At 40.3% G+C, this 11,612-nt stretch overlaps 1 long non-coding RNA gene across 1 annotated transcript; it reads right to left on the bottom strand.

Annotated features, from left to right (window-relative positions):
• Positions 1–403: 403 nt before the first annotated feature.
• On the bottom strand, positions 404–7,345 carry LOC130162565 (uncharacterized). The gene is made up of 3 exons (XR_008826282.1): positions 7,209–7,345; positions 3,945–4,112; positions 404–1,165 (listed from the first exon to the last, which is right to left on the bottom strand). It is a non-coding gene; the product is annotated as an uncharacterized LOC130162565 (long non-coding RNA).
• Positions 7,346–11,612: the final 4,267 nt, after the last annotated feature.

Below are 11,612 nucleotides of genomic sequence, written 5' to 3'. Positions count from 1 at the left end.
ATTGGTTCAACCCCCCATTGCTATATGTCAACATGTCAGAGTGCCCGTGAGCAAACACCAAAACCCCTAAATTGCTTCTGATGTGCGTGTAGGGAAAGATTATAAATTGCCATTAAATGAGGAATAACAATCATCAATTTTTGTACTATATATCATCACATCACATAATTTTTTGCTGCTTTTCTCTTTTAATTCTTAACTGAATGGGTCCAGACAAAACAAAACAAGATGTAATTTTCCTCCATTTTCTGACATTTTATAGACTAAACAATTAACTGATAAATATAAAAAAAAAGGTTATCTATTAACAGTAAGTGATTGGGTTTGTGTTTTAACACATTAATGTTTTGAGTGCGTATGCTGCTTTACAACAGAGATGACGAGTAATGATGAATAACAACAGTAAAACATTTATATTGTAATTTTAATAGAGTTAAAGTGCTTTACAAAAAAGAGTAATTGACACGACAATACAGACTGAACAAAGACTCACGACTCAAGGACTCAGTTTTAGGGGCTGTGATTAAATGCCTGGTTTTCTTTTGAGATATACAAAACAGAAACAGAAACAAAAGGGAGATGATCATGAATCTTTACTGATGTAACAGCTGACGGATACACTTTACCATCAGCCGCTCCTCATCATTTCCAGTGCCTCCCACCCTGGGACTTCCCATAGTTCAGTGTGTTTCCTTGCCACCCTGACCTCGGTAACGAGCACGTTCCCTGCAACCAGCTGTCACGGTCCTCATGCGAAACAGCTGTGGGAGGGGAAAAAGGGAGTGACGGACGGGAGACAATAACTGTTGGAGGCCGATGTCCGTTTTTAGACTCATCAACCCGTTTCCAGTGTCATCCAAAAGATTCCAGAGGAGCTGAGAGTTTGTCGGCTGCTGGCGCTGCAGGAAGGGTGGACAACTGTGCTGCAACATGACACCCCATCAAAGAGCCTCTGAAAATAAAGTTTTCATCCTCTTATAATAAGAGGTGTTTTTATGTAAAGGTTAGCGAGGCTGGGTGCCCCAGGCTTCCTGTAATTGTCCCAGTCATGCTCCCATTTCCATGACAGAGCAGAAATCCAGCAGCACTGAGTCTATTATGTTGAACATCTGGCACAGGTGAACCAGTGCTTATACTGATACAGACACAGAGCTCCACATGCAGCCTGTAGAAACAGAAGACAATAATAGCTCAGTTCTCCTTGAACAAATCTCTTAAAACAACGGTTTGGTGCCAAATCAGAAACTAGTGCGACTCTCTTACAAGCCCTCAAAGACAGCGTTGGGCTCTGTGTTTTCAGAGTTGATTGGTCAGCTGTCTTCTTTGTGTATTAATTAGTCAGGTGCTTGTTGTTTGTTGGTTTGTGCTTTTTCTTATCTATATTTTCCATTTCTATAAACATTATTAGTGATATTTTTTCTTCGTTACATCTTATCTACTAACAGGAAAAATATATTTTTCGCTCTCCTGCACAACTGGTGTCAGTTCAGCCTCCTCGCACCAAAACATCTGCAAACGACTCTCATGTTTGACCTAAAAACTCACGTTTGAATGTTTTTTTTTTTTTTTTTTTAAAGTAAAAGTTGGTGACTTGGAGCATTTGCCTTGCAACAAATTACAAATTACACATTTAACTGCTTATTAAAAAAAAAATTATTGGGTCCAGTATTAGTTTAAAATCAACTCTGCTCAGACAGTCAACAGAATATGTTGTTTGTCAAATATGGTTCGGTTGGGTAGGTGTGATGGAAGTCTTTCCGCTATATGCACTTTGAAGCAGTGAGCCTTTTCACCCGTACCGCAATGTCATGAAGTCCCAATTACATAACTCTGCAGGGCGCTCTTAATTTTGATTGATGAAATTCCAGAATCCACCCTCATCTAGTCAGTTCAATAATTTTTTTCACCTGTGCTGTTTCACAGAGCTGTGCAAGAGGTAAACATTAACAAACCAAGTCTCGTCTCAAAATCAAAGCACTTACTGTAGGTTGATAGAAATGGAGGGGAGAGTGACACTGGTCTGATGCTCTCAGCTCCAGGGCTAAGTGCTGGGGTGGTTGCTCTGCAGGTGATTATGGTGTAATAAGTGCATAATATTTCTCAAAGCTGTTGTGAAGGTCAATTAAGAAACAAAAAGAAATGTAATATTTATAGACTTGATAAAATACTCTAGATAAAAAGCAGGAGCATCTGATGACATAAAATGCCAAAGTAAAATGTGGCTCTCTCCGTTTTATAACCTGTTTGTGAAAGGATTTTAACAAATAACAGGTTTATATTTGACGTCAAAGATCAAAATAAGCGTACTGAGAAACATCCTTGGATGCAGACAAAGCTTGTCTTAGACCTGTTCGTCTGGGACTCTCATGATCACAGAAACATTACAGATCAGATCAGGGAGGTCAAAATGGGTGAAGCACCATAAGGTCAAAGGTCAGCTGTCCTGCACAAGTTCAAAACTGCTGTTAAGACTTCACCAATAAGCATGTATCTGCTTACACTGAAGGTTTGGCTCTGGATCTTTCACCTGATCGTAGGAAAACCAGTGAACCGTCTCAGAGTGAGCTGGTTTACATGTAATCCACTTTAGTGAAACTGGATAACAACAGCACAACCACAAAGGATGTGCATTTTGTAGATGTAGAACCAGGGAGACAGGAGTTACTGAAGGAGAGAAATAGAGACAAGAGTTGTTTATTATGTGTTCACAGGGCTGCTTCTGCTTTTATTGGGGGCCAGGGCACAATTTTTTAATGGGACGCCCACGTCCCCTTTAGTCATTTGTCAGTTTTAGTTTGGATTTGTTTTTGTTTTCACTGTAGCGGTTGATAATCTGGCTTGGGTCCAAATATTCACATAAATAATTGATCTTATCAGTTTGTAGAATTGATGAGAAAGAAAAAATAAGAAATAAAAATGTGTAAAATCTCTACTCAAATGGCAAATAATATTTAAGTGCAACCAAATACATGGAAAGAAATTGTAGCTGTTGAAAACCAAAAGTACAAGCAGTAAGTCATAATGGACAATAGAATGTAGATTATTATAAATAATGTCTTTGAGTAAACTGAAAGCAGTCAGTCGGATTCTTCAGTTTTTAAATGCATCTTCATTCTTTTAATTCTTTCACATTTGGCCTGTGTATTGCACTGATAATGAAAAAACTAGTGGGAGAAAACCAAATTACATGCAAATTCAAAATGTGCCTGCTTGCAGTTGTAACACCGACTGTGCCATGAAGCAGTGTCACAATGTCACTGAGCAACTATCACGTTTCACATAAGTAGAAGCCACAGAAGAAGCTGTGAGATTGGATTTCTCTTGGAAAGAAAAAAACAAGGAAAGGAAAGATGTACCTCTTACTAAGCCTTGTTGTGCTCCTGTGACACACAACTGTGACACCCTACAAATCATATTCTCCAGACTACAGGAACATGTTTGTTTGGTACAAGACCCAAAGAAATTACATCATTATCATTTAAAAAATGTTTTCAGTGAAAATGAAATTGCAAAACGACCAATCCAACTGAAATCGCAAAATCTGTCAAAATAATCTTTATATGATTTTTTTGCATATCTTGCAGCCCTACATTTTTTTCATTCTGGACACTGTGCCTATCTTTTTCAAAGCTTCTGGTCCACTTATGTTCCTCTAAGATATCCTCACATTTTTAATATGCTTGGTTAGCTTTGTTATGTAGAATAAATGGGCAAAAATATGAATAGATATCAGATTAAACTTGATATTGGGGAAATACACCAATCAGGATGAGGAGAAAAATGTGAAATGATAACAACAGCGATTTAAAACATCCATGATGTAACAATTACTATTTCTGGCAATTTACTTTACCTAAGCATTTCCATTTTGTATAGTTATGGTACATTATTCGTCTTCACTAAATTTCAGATTAGAATATTTCGCTTACACCACTGACTCTTACCGATACATCACCTTCCAAACAGCGTGGTTGTTTTTGGCCATCATCTGATGCACCGAGACTCTGAAGGAGATAACTCCTCATGGGGCATTTCCTCATTTAGTCCTTACAGATTTGTGTGAGTCCACAGAGCACATGACGAACTGTACCGCCAAGCCCGGGAAGTCCACTCTGTTATGAGGATTGAAGAGGAACATGAGATATTTTGCATCCGCGTTGTATTTAGAAAGTCCACAGCTTAATCTGAGCACATGTGGTTTGTGTATCCCAGGTTACCCACTGATCTCAAGGATGAGTGGAAAAGTACAACCGGTCCATGTCAAACTGGACAAATGGCTGATAGAGGCCTGTCGGTTAATTTCCATAAACATGCTAAAAAAGCTGCCTGGTGCCAAAGGAACAATGACAGATCTCTCCATAATAGTGTCTGTGATGCGGCATGAAATGACTAAGGAAAAGTATTGTTACATAGAAATATCCCTCATGTATCACAGGGAAGAGAAAGCCTCTTTTATTGCTGCATTGTTACCTTTTTAAAGTCTCAGTGCTGCCACCAACTGTCAATAGATAGAGATGTTATTAGGCTACTTCTTGGTAGCCTTGTTGCTTGTTTACTTGGTCTATGAGATAACCAGTGTTTCCACTTTTTCCATTTTACAGCGTTGCACGACTTGGCATTGGGCTTTAATTTGAAACTAGCGATACAGGAAGCGGAGAGGGGTCACAACACCAGCCAAGATGAAAGGGAGAGAGAGAAAGAAGAGAAAAGAGAGAGGTAACTTTAGCTAACATTAAGTTAAATATATTTAGATGACCTATTGATATTCAGTCTGACTGCTGGTGTACTACGAGTGTGCACCACCCAGGTACAACAAAACCTGTTATAGTTGGGCTGGCCATCAAACATACTGGGACAAATCCTGGTGGGCTGCCGTGGTCTGGGACTGATCTCACTTCACTAAATTATCCTGACAACTATTGGATGGGCTGCCATAAAACATGATTTTAGCATTGTTATTGTGAGCATGTTAGCAAGCTGATGTTAGCATTTAGCTCACAGAGATGGTGGCTTTAAACTCTTAGTCTTAGAATTTGCTGAAAAAAAATCCTCCACATCATAAAAACATGACCTTTCATTGTTTTAGCTACTTTTTGTTGAGATGTCTCCATGTAATCATTTCACAATAGGAAAATCACCATATTTGTATTGGAAGACATCATGATCATTTCACAACATCTCAAGGTAGCCATTTTACAGATTATGTAATCTGGGGCCACACAAAGCATTGACTCTTGTGTCTGGCAGTGTGTGAAAGGCACTTGGGAGGGGACTCTCAGCTGCAGAAACAAACAGCTCCATTGATGACAGAATAAGAGGATCCTCTCTTTCCTCTCCACCTTATCTCAGGATGCATCTCAGGCCTCTCCTAATACCTGCCATCCTGATTAGATGTGGAAAAAGACTGTGCCATCCTTCCTCCTATAATTACATAATCTGGATTGATTGTCTTGAGATTGAATTAGATACTTTTTAAATAGATCAATGTTCACGTTAAAACAGTCAAGAAGTCTGAGGCTGAAGATTGTGGTTTGGCCTGTTGTAGAACACGGGTACATCTGTAACCAATTTCCTACATGTAGAGATTATAATGTGACTGTGATCTTTCTGTAGATGCATGTCTACTTCACACTGTCTGACTGAGTTTAGATGTGCTAGCTGCTGAGTTTTAGGGTTGGTGTCTGTCTCTCTTTGTCAAGTTGCTCTGTGTAAAAACAACAAATTGTGGTTTCACAATTGAACTTTTGTGCTGGACTATTTCTTGGCCGGGCAGCAGTGACTACCTGGAGTCTTGTTGTCACTTTAAGGTTCCTAGGCAACTCTTAAAAGTCAATTTAAAAGGTGCAAGAGGGGATATTGTTTTACTTTCCCCCCTGCTTCCAGTCTGTATGCTAAGCTACAGGTCCATATTTTGTCTTCTCATCTAGCTTTCGAGAAGAAAGCCAATAAGTGAATTTCCCAAAATGTCCAGCATTTATTGACAGCAGATGGTAAAGATACAGAAAACATGGGTAGGGGATTTGCAGCAAAGGTTCCCGGCCATTTCATGATAGCCTTCTTCACAGCTAGGCCCCCAGAATGTTTAGCATGTTTACAAGGCACAGTTGAGGCTGACATGGCTGGGACCTTTTTAAATATTGGGTTGAACCTGAAGAAATAAACTATTGAGCTAAGTCAAGCTAAACCTGAGGTGCCCTAAAATAGTCACCATACAATCTCTTTCATTCAGGAAACAACATGGCCTTTACTCCGATGGTTTCATACCTCTAAACTGACACATCAATCATACAAATTAAAATTGGCCTGATGTTCTGCTCACTGATGACTTTTTAGCAGGTTAGAGGAACAACAGCTAGGATTATAATTAGATACCTAGCTATATGTATGTTACTGAAAAATGGACAGAAAATAGAGTGAAAAACATTAACTGCTCCTGGTCACAGCAGCTTCCTTATCCACTGGAAATGATGTAGAAGGGAAGGATACATTACTCACTACTTAGGGCAAAACAAAACAAAGTAACCCCCCTACCCCAACAACAAATCAGCTAATATAGACACAACATTTTGCTGAATGAATGAGTGATGTGAAATGGCATTTCAGTCTGATTGTCAGGCTTGATGATTACAGCCTGATAGCAGCAGCAGACTTTTTTTATTTATTGTACAGTAAAAACTTGGTGGGAAAAGCAAATGTCATAAAGTCACATCATCCATGAAAACAGTGAATATGTTTCAACCTAATGAGCCTCCACTTACATGCACTTCACACCAGGGTGTTTACTATAGCTCATACCTCTGGGACATGGATAAGACCTCCTACTTTAAAAGCCCCAGTGCCTTAACAGGATTCCCTGATTTCTTATGCAGTGATTTCAGGGACCATAACGTACGTCCTGGGATTTGGCATTTAATCAAGAATCCTAACTGATCCAAAACAAGATGCCTTGGAATATAATCCTGCAGTTCAGCTCATGACAAGACTGTATGAAACAAGTGGAAATCACAACCACAATGAGCCAGAAAAGCACAGTAACAGATAAGGCAATGCCACTTTTAGTTTAACACCATATTTTCAATGAAGGCATATATAACAGTTCATCAATCGCTCTGGAAAAAAATATAGCACAGCAGAGATAATGTGGTCAAAATCTAACCATCAGTAAATGACCTTAACATCGCTTTCAAGAATGTCTAAGATGTGTTTACCTGAGTCTGCACACCTCCGGTTGCTATGGAGAGGTGAGAGCTGCGAAACGACGAGTCTCTGACTAAGGACCTAGGCAGTGGCAACAGCAGAGGCATCAGGCCAGGTGACGGTGGCAAACACAGACACACACACACACACACACACACACACACGCACACACACACGCACGCACACACAGAGCACCATTAGCATCCATAAAAAGCCAGGGCTTGTCAGCATTAATCACCCCCGGCCTGTTATTGTGAGCTCTTTAGCGGAGTTGTACATTGACATCCAACAACAGGTTTTTCCCCATCATCATGTGTGCACAGACCATGTGATCCGGGAGACAGCAGGGTACCTGAAATTTGTCCTGTCCCATTGTCACAAGGTGTGAAAAAAAAAGTTTTTACTGCCCTGATGTTTAATTTGAGTCTTTTTAACAAACACCAGGTGGTGAGAACTTGTGTTCAAATTCAGAGCAGCAGGTTATTTTTTATTCCTGTTACACTGTACACGTGCCACATAAAGTGTTCATCACTCTGAAATAACATCCTGCCCTCTGCTTTTATAATAGGTGCAATTTTCCCCGAAATAATTTGATTATACAGCAACTAGAATTGCGTGAAACCAATTCAGTGAATCTGATTATACACGACAGTCAGTCAGGTGTATGTCCCGGGTATGCTTGAAATAAATGTGTTGGTACTATATGTTGTCTGAACATGTAGCCACGTTCGAAGGAGGCCCTTAAAGCTGACGCTTTATAATTGACACAAAGAGCCCTGGTGTAGATTGCAAGTTTTGATTAACAGTGGCAAGAAAAAGTGTGTGAACCTTTCAGCATAACTTGCATTTATGTATAAATTTGTTACTAAATATGATCAGATCTTCATATAAGTTACAATAATGAAAAACCACAATGTATTTTAAATAATTACATGAAGCAGGGTGGAGGGAGCATCATTATTTGGGGCTTTGCTGACTCTGGATCTGGAGAGCTCCACGTCATCAAGGTTTATTAAGGTCTCTTCCATGATAATGTCAGGGTGACTGTCCACCTGCTGAAGTTCAGGTGAAGCTGGTGATGCAGCAGGACAATGACTCTAAACTTCAAAGTAAATCTACTACAAAATGACTTCAAACAAAGAAAATCCACCTGTCCACTTGAGTCAGTGCCCAGACCTTAATCCAGTAGAGATGCTGTGGAATGAGATGAAGAGAGCTGTTCACACCAGACATCCTAAATTGAAGCAGTTCTATAAGAAGAATGATGCTGAATTCCTCCTGGACATTGTGCAGGTCTGATCAGCAGCTACTGGAAGTTATTAAATCCAAGGGTTCACCTACCTTTTCCATCGATCTCGGTGAGCAGAAGTTTGGCAGTGTACTCAGAAGTGTATTCACTCTCTTAGATATTACCGAGGCCAATGGTGTAACCTTGGAGCCTATGTACGTTACCATCGTAGGTACAGTGTAGCCTCTTAATGCAGAGATTTAAATCCAAGACACAATGATTGTTCAAATGGGGGTAACAGTGAACTGTGTCCCAGTTACTACTGTATTTTGGACACGGTATAGTAAAATGGCTGTTATGGCCTGTAGGGTGATTTTTCTTTAACAGTAACTCAGTGAATGGAGGCTCTTTGTTGGTTGCCTTGGTGCTGTCTGGACTATATTAAGCCTCTGACTTAAGAGGGCGTATGACCCTTCAGCTCAAGACCAGCTCTCCACTCCACTGCTGCACACTTTGGCTAATTGATAAGACTATTGAAGATACTGTGCCCCAGAACAGCACAGACAGTTACCTAGTGTCATATGTAGTTTTCTGATTTGAAAAGACGAGTCACATGAGGACAGCGGAGTTCATATGCACAACTTGTACAACTACACTGAAAATATGTTTTTGTAAATTAGTTTTTTAGTACAGTGAAGTGAGTGCGTAAGGCCATGATGACGTCTTAAAATGTTCTGTTTTGTTGGACAAATGGCCCAAAACCTAAACATAGTCAATTCTAAAGACATAAAACAGAGAAAAGCAGCAAATTCTCACATTCGAGAGGCTGGAATTAATGAAGATTTGTCTTCAATTATTAACCATTTACCAAAACTAATCATTTCAGCTTTATAATTGACTGAAGAGGTTTGTAAAAGGCAAAAATCTAATTATTTCATGCTGCAATTGTCCTTTAATTCTAAAATGGTCAAATTAGGAAAGCATGTACACTAGTATTTGGTGTACCTGGCAAAAACTGAAATTGAATAAATCCCAGAAACTCATAAAATGTAAGCCCTATGGCAAAAATAATGAAGAGATCTTTTGATCTACAAAGTTTATCAGTGGAAATCCATTGGTTTTCAGGCATAATTGCGATGACATAATCTGGTTTGGCTCTAGGCCAGTACTGGCACAGCAGTGCAGCCAACTCCACCAAGTCCTTCAGGAATAAAAATTTACACAGCCCTTTTCTTCACACGGCTTTTGACTTTAATATATCGTCTCCTCTCCAGGACTTTGTTTTATTTTGAACAAACCACATCCTTTTCCTAACTCTCCAGATTGTGAATAAGAAATCACACTGGATATTTGCCCCTTGTGGGGGCTAAATCTTAGGTAAGGTACGCAGTGTTCACCAAGCATTGGATCAAACTGCAGCCTTTGGACAGGTTTGCATAAACCAATTACAGGTTGCTTATATCACAAAGCACCTGGGTATTTTTGGCAGATGAATTTTTTTATTCTGTTCCCTTGTAACTCGTACTTGTACGCTACCTGTTCCTTCTTGATCCAGCTCTCTCAGGGGAGTGTGGACCCAGTGCTGACGTGGTTGGTTGTTAGCGTCGTCTCACTCCAGGCTGTGTGCCCATAGCAACAACTGGGCACTGTGGGGGGTGGGCGGGTTGGGTGTTGCATCTCTGGTGTATGCAGAGATAAAAAAAAAAAAAAAAAAAGCACAGTGTCCTCCTGTGCAGACACAGTGCAGGATGTGCTGCCGGGATCCCAAGCTTTTTGCTTACAAAAAACACATTTTCTCTCTTACCTACTGAGGGAGATGGTTTCAGTTTCATGTGCCAACATTGAGATGCCCACCTGTGAAACTTCACTCCAGCACAATGATCTTTTCATAACGCTGAACACCTAAGTTTGCAAAACTCAATAGCATAATTTAAAAAATCTCAAAATTCAGTCACACATTCTTCCAAGAGTTTGTGCTCCAAGTGTGGTGACATAGTTGCTAGTTACCAGTCAAGTTGACATGCTACTATGGCTGGTGGTTACTGCCAACATGTTAATTAAACAGAATGGCTAGCAAGGCTAGTGGGCTTGCTACCTGTTAGTATACTAGGTAGCATGGTTGCTAGCCGTACCAAATAAGTTAGGGGAATGTATTTCTCCCTTGGATAGTGGTGCAAAATTGTGTGTCAAGGTTTAACGAAGTGGAACTCTTCATGAAAGCTCCATTCAGATTTAACCATACTGCAGCACAGATGTTGACCGCAGATGCACACCTGCTTCTATATATACTGCCGTCAGCTACAATATACCCTAGAAAACATGATGGTGACCTCCTGATGGTAAGAAGAGGAACTCCTTTGTTTGTTGTATTTGGCTAAACATCTTAATGAGATTAGGACCAAGGATGGTGAATACAGTACATACATACATACAGTTCATGAAACAGATGTCCATTTTGCCTTCCTAGCCCATGCACAGTCAGTGCACTTGTAATGGTCACAAATTTTGGGCTGCATGCATCCTTCGGGTCTGTGTGGACCCTTGTGGCCACATGGAAACCGTGACCAATTGGCCTTTACTTCGCCTATGCAGGGAAATTCAATAATTACAGCATTTTCTATGAAATGGACTGATTTTCTGTCTGACCAGCCCTCTAGTAACTAGAACACTGTTTCTAGAAAGACGTGTTAATGTTCTAGCAACACAGTGAAATTTGCCTGCATGTTTTGTGGCAGTAGCAGAATAACTGAAAACTCAGCACATCATACAGGAGGCTTGCAAACTGCACAGGCTAAGTATGAAGGTGTTGTTTTGTAATTTAGGTGAACTGACCCTTTAAAGCTCTATTTCACCTCTTTGACTGGATAGTTTGTCCTGACTGTCATGCTTTGAGGTCAGGCAGAAGTTGGAGTAATGTATCCAGGATGCGGCTGCTCTCAGAAAAGGTGAGAGAAGTGAAGTGCTTGCCAGACTTCTGCCAGTCTGCCAAGGCTCACTCTTTAAAACAATCCCATCCTGTCCACAGCTGTTGTTTTCTCTCCTCTCTGCCCCAGTCCCCCGATTAACCACACTGACCAGTGAATAACCCCCCTCCCCTCCCTGTTCACTCCTCCCTCACTCTGAATAGTTAATCCCTCTCTCTGTTTGTCTGTAGATATCTGGCACACACAGCAATGCAGCCTTATCC

Source organism: Seriola aureovittata, chromosome 21 (genome assembly GCF_021018895.1).
Source record: "Seriola aureovittata isolate HTS-2021-v1 ecotype China chromosome 21, ASM2101889v1, whole genome shotgun sequence".
In the NCBI taxonomy this organism is placed as follows: Eukaryota; Metazoa; Chordata; class Actinopteri; order Carangiformes; family Carangidae; genus Seriola; species Seriola aureovittata.
Note: the sequence above shows the minus strand (reverse complement) of the source record. Positions and strands in the feature narration are given on the sequence as shown.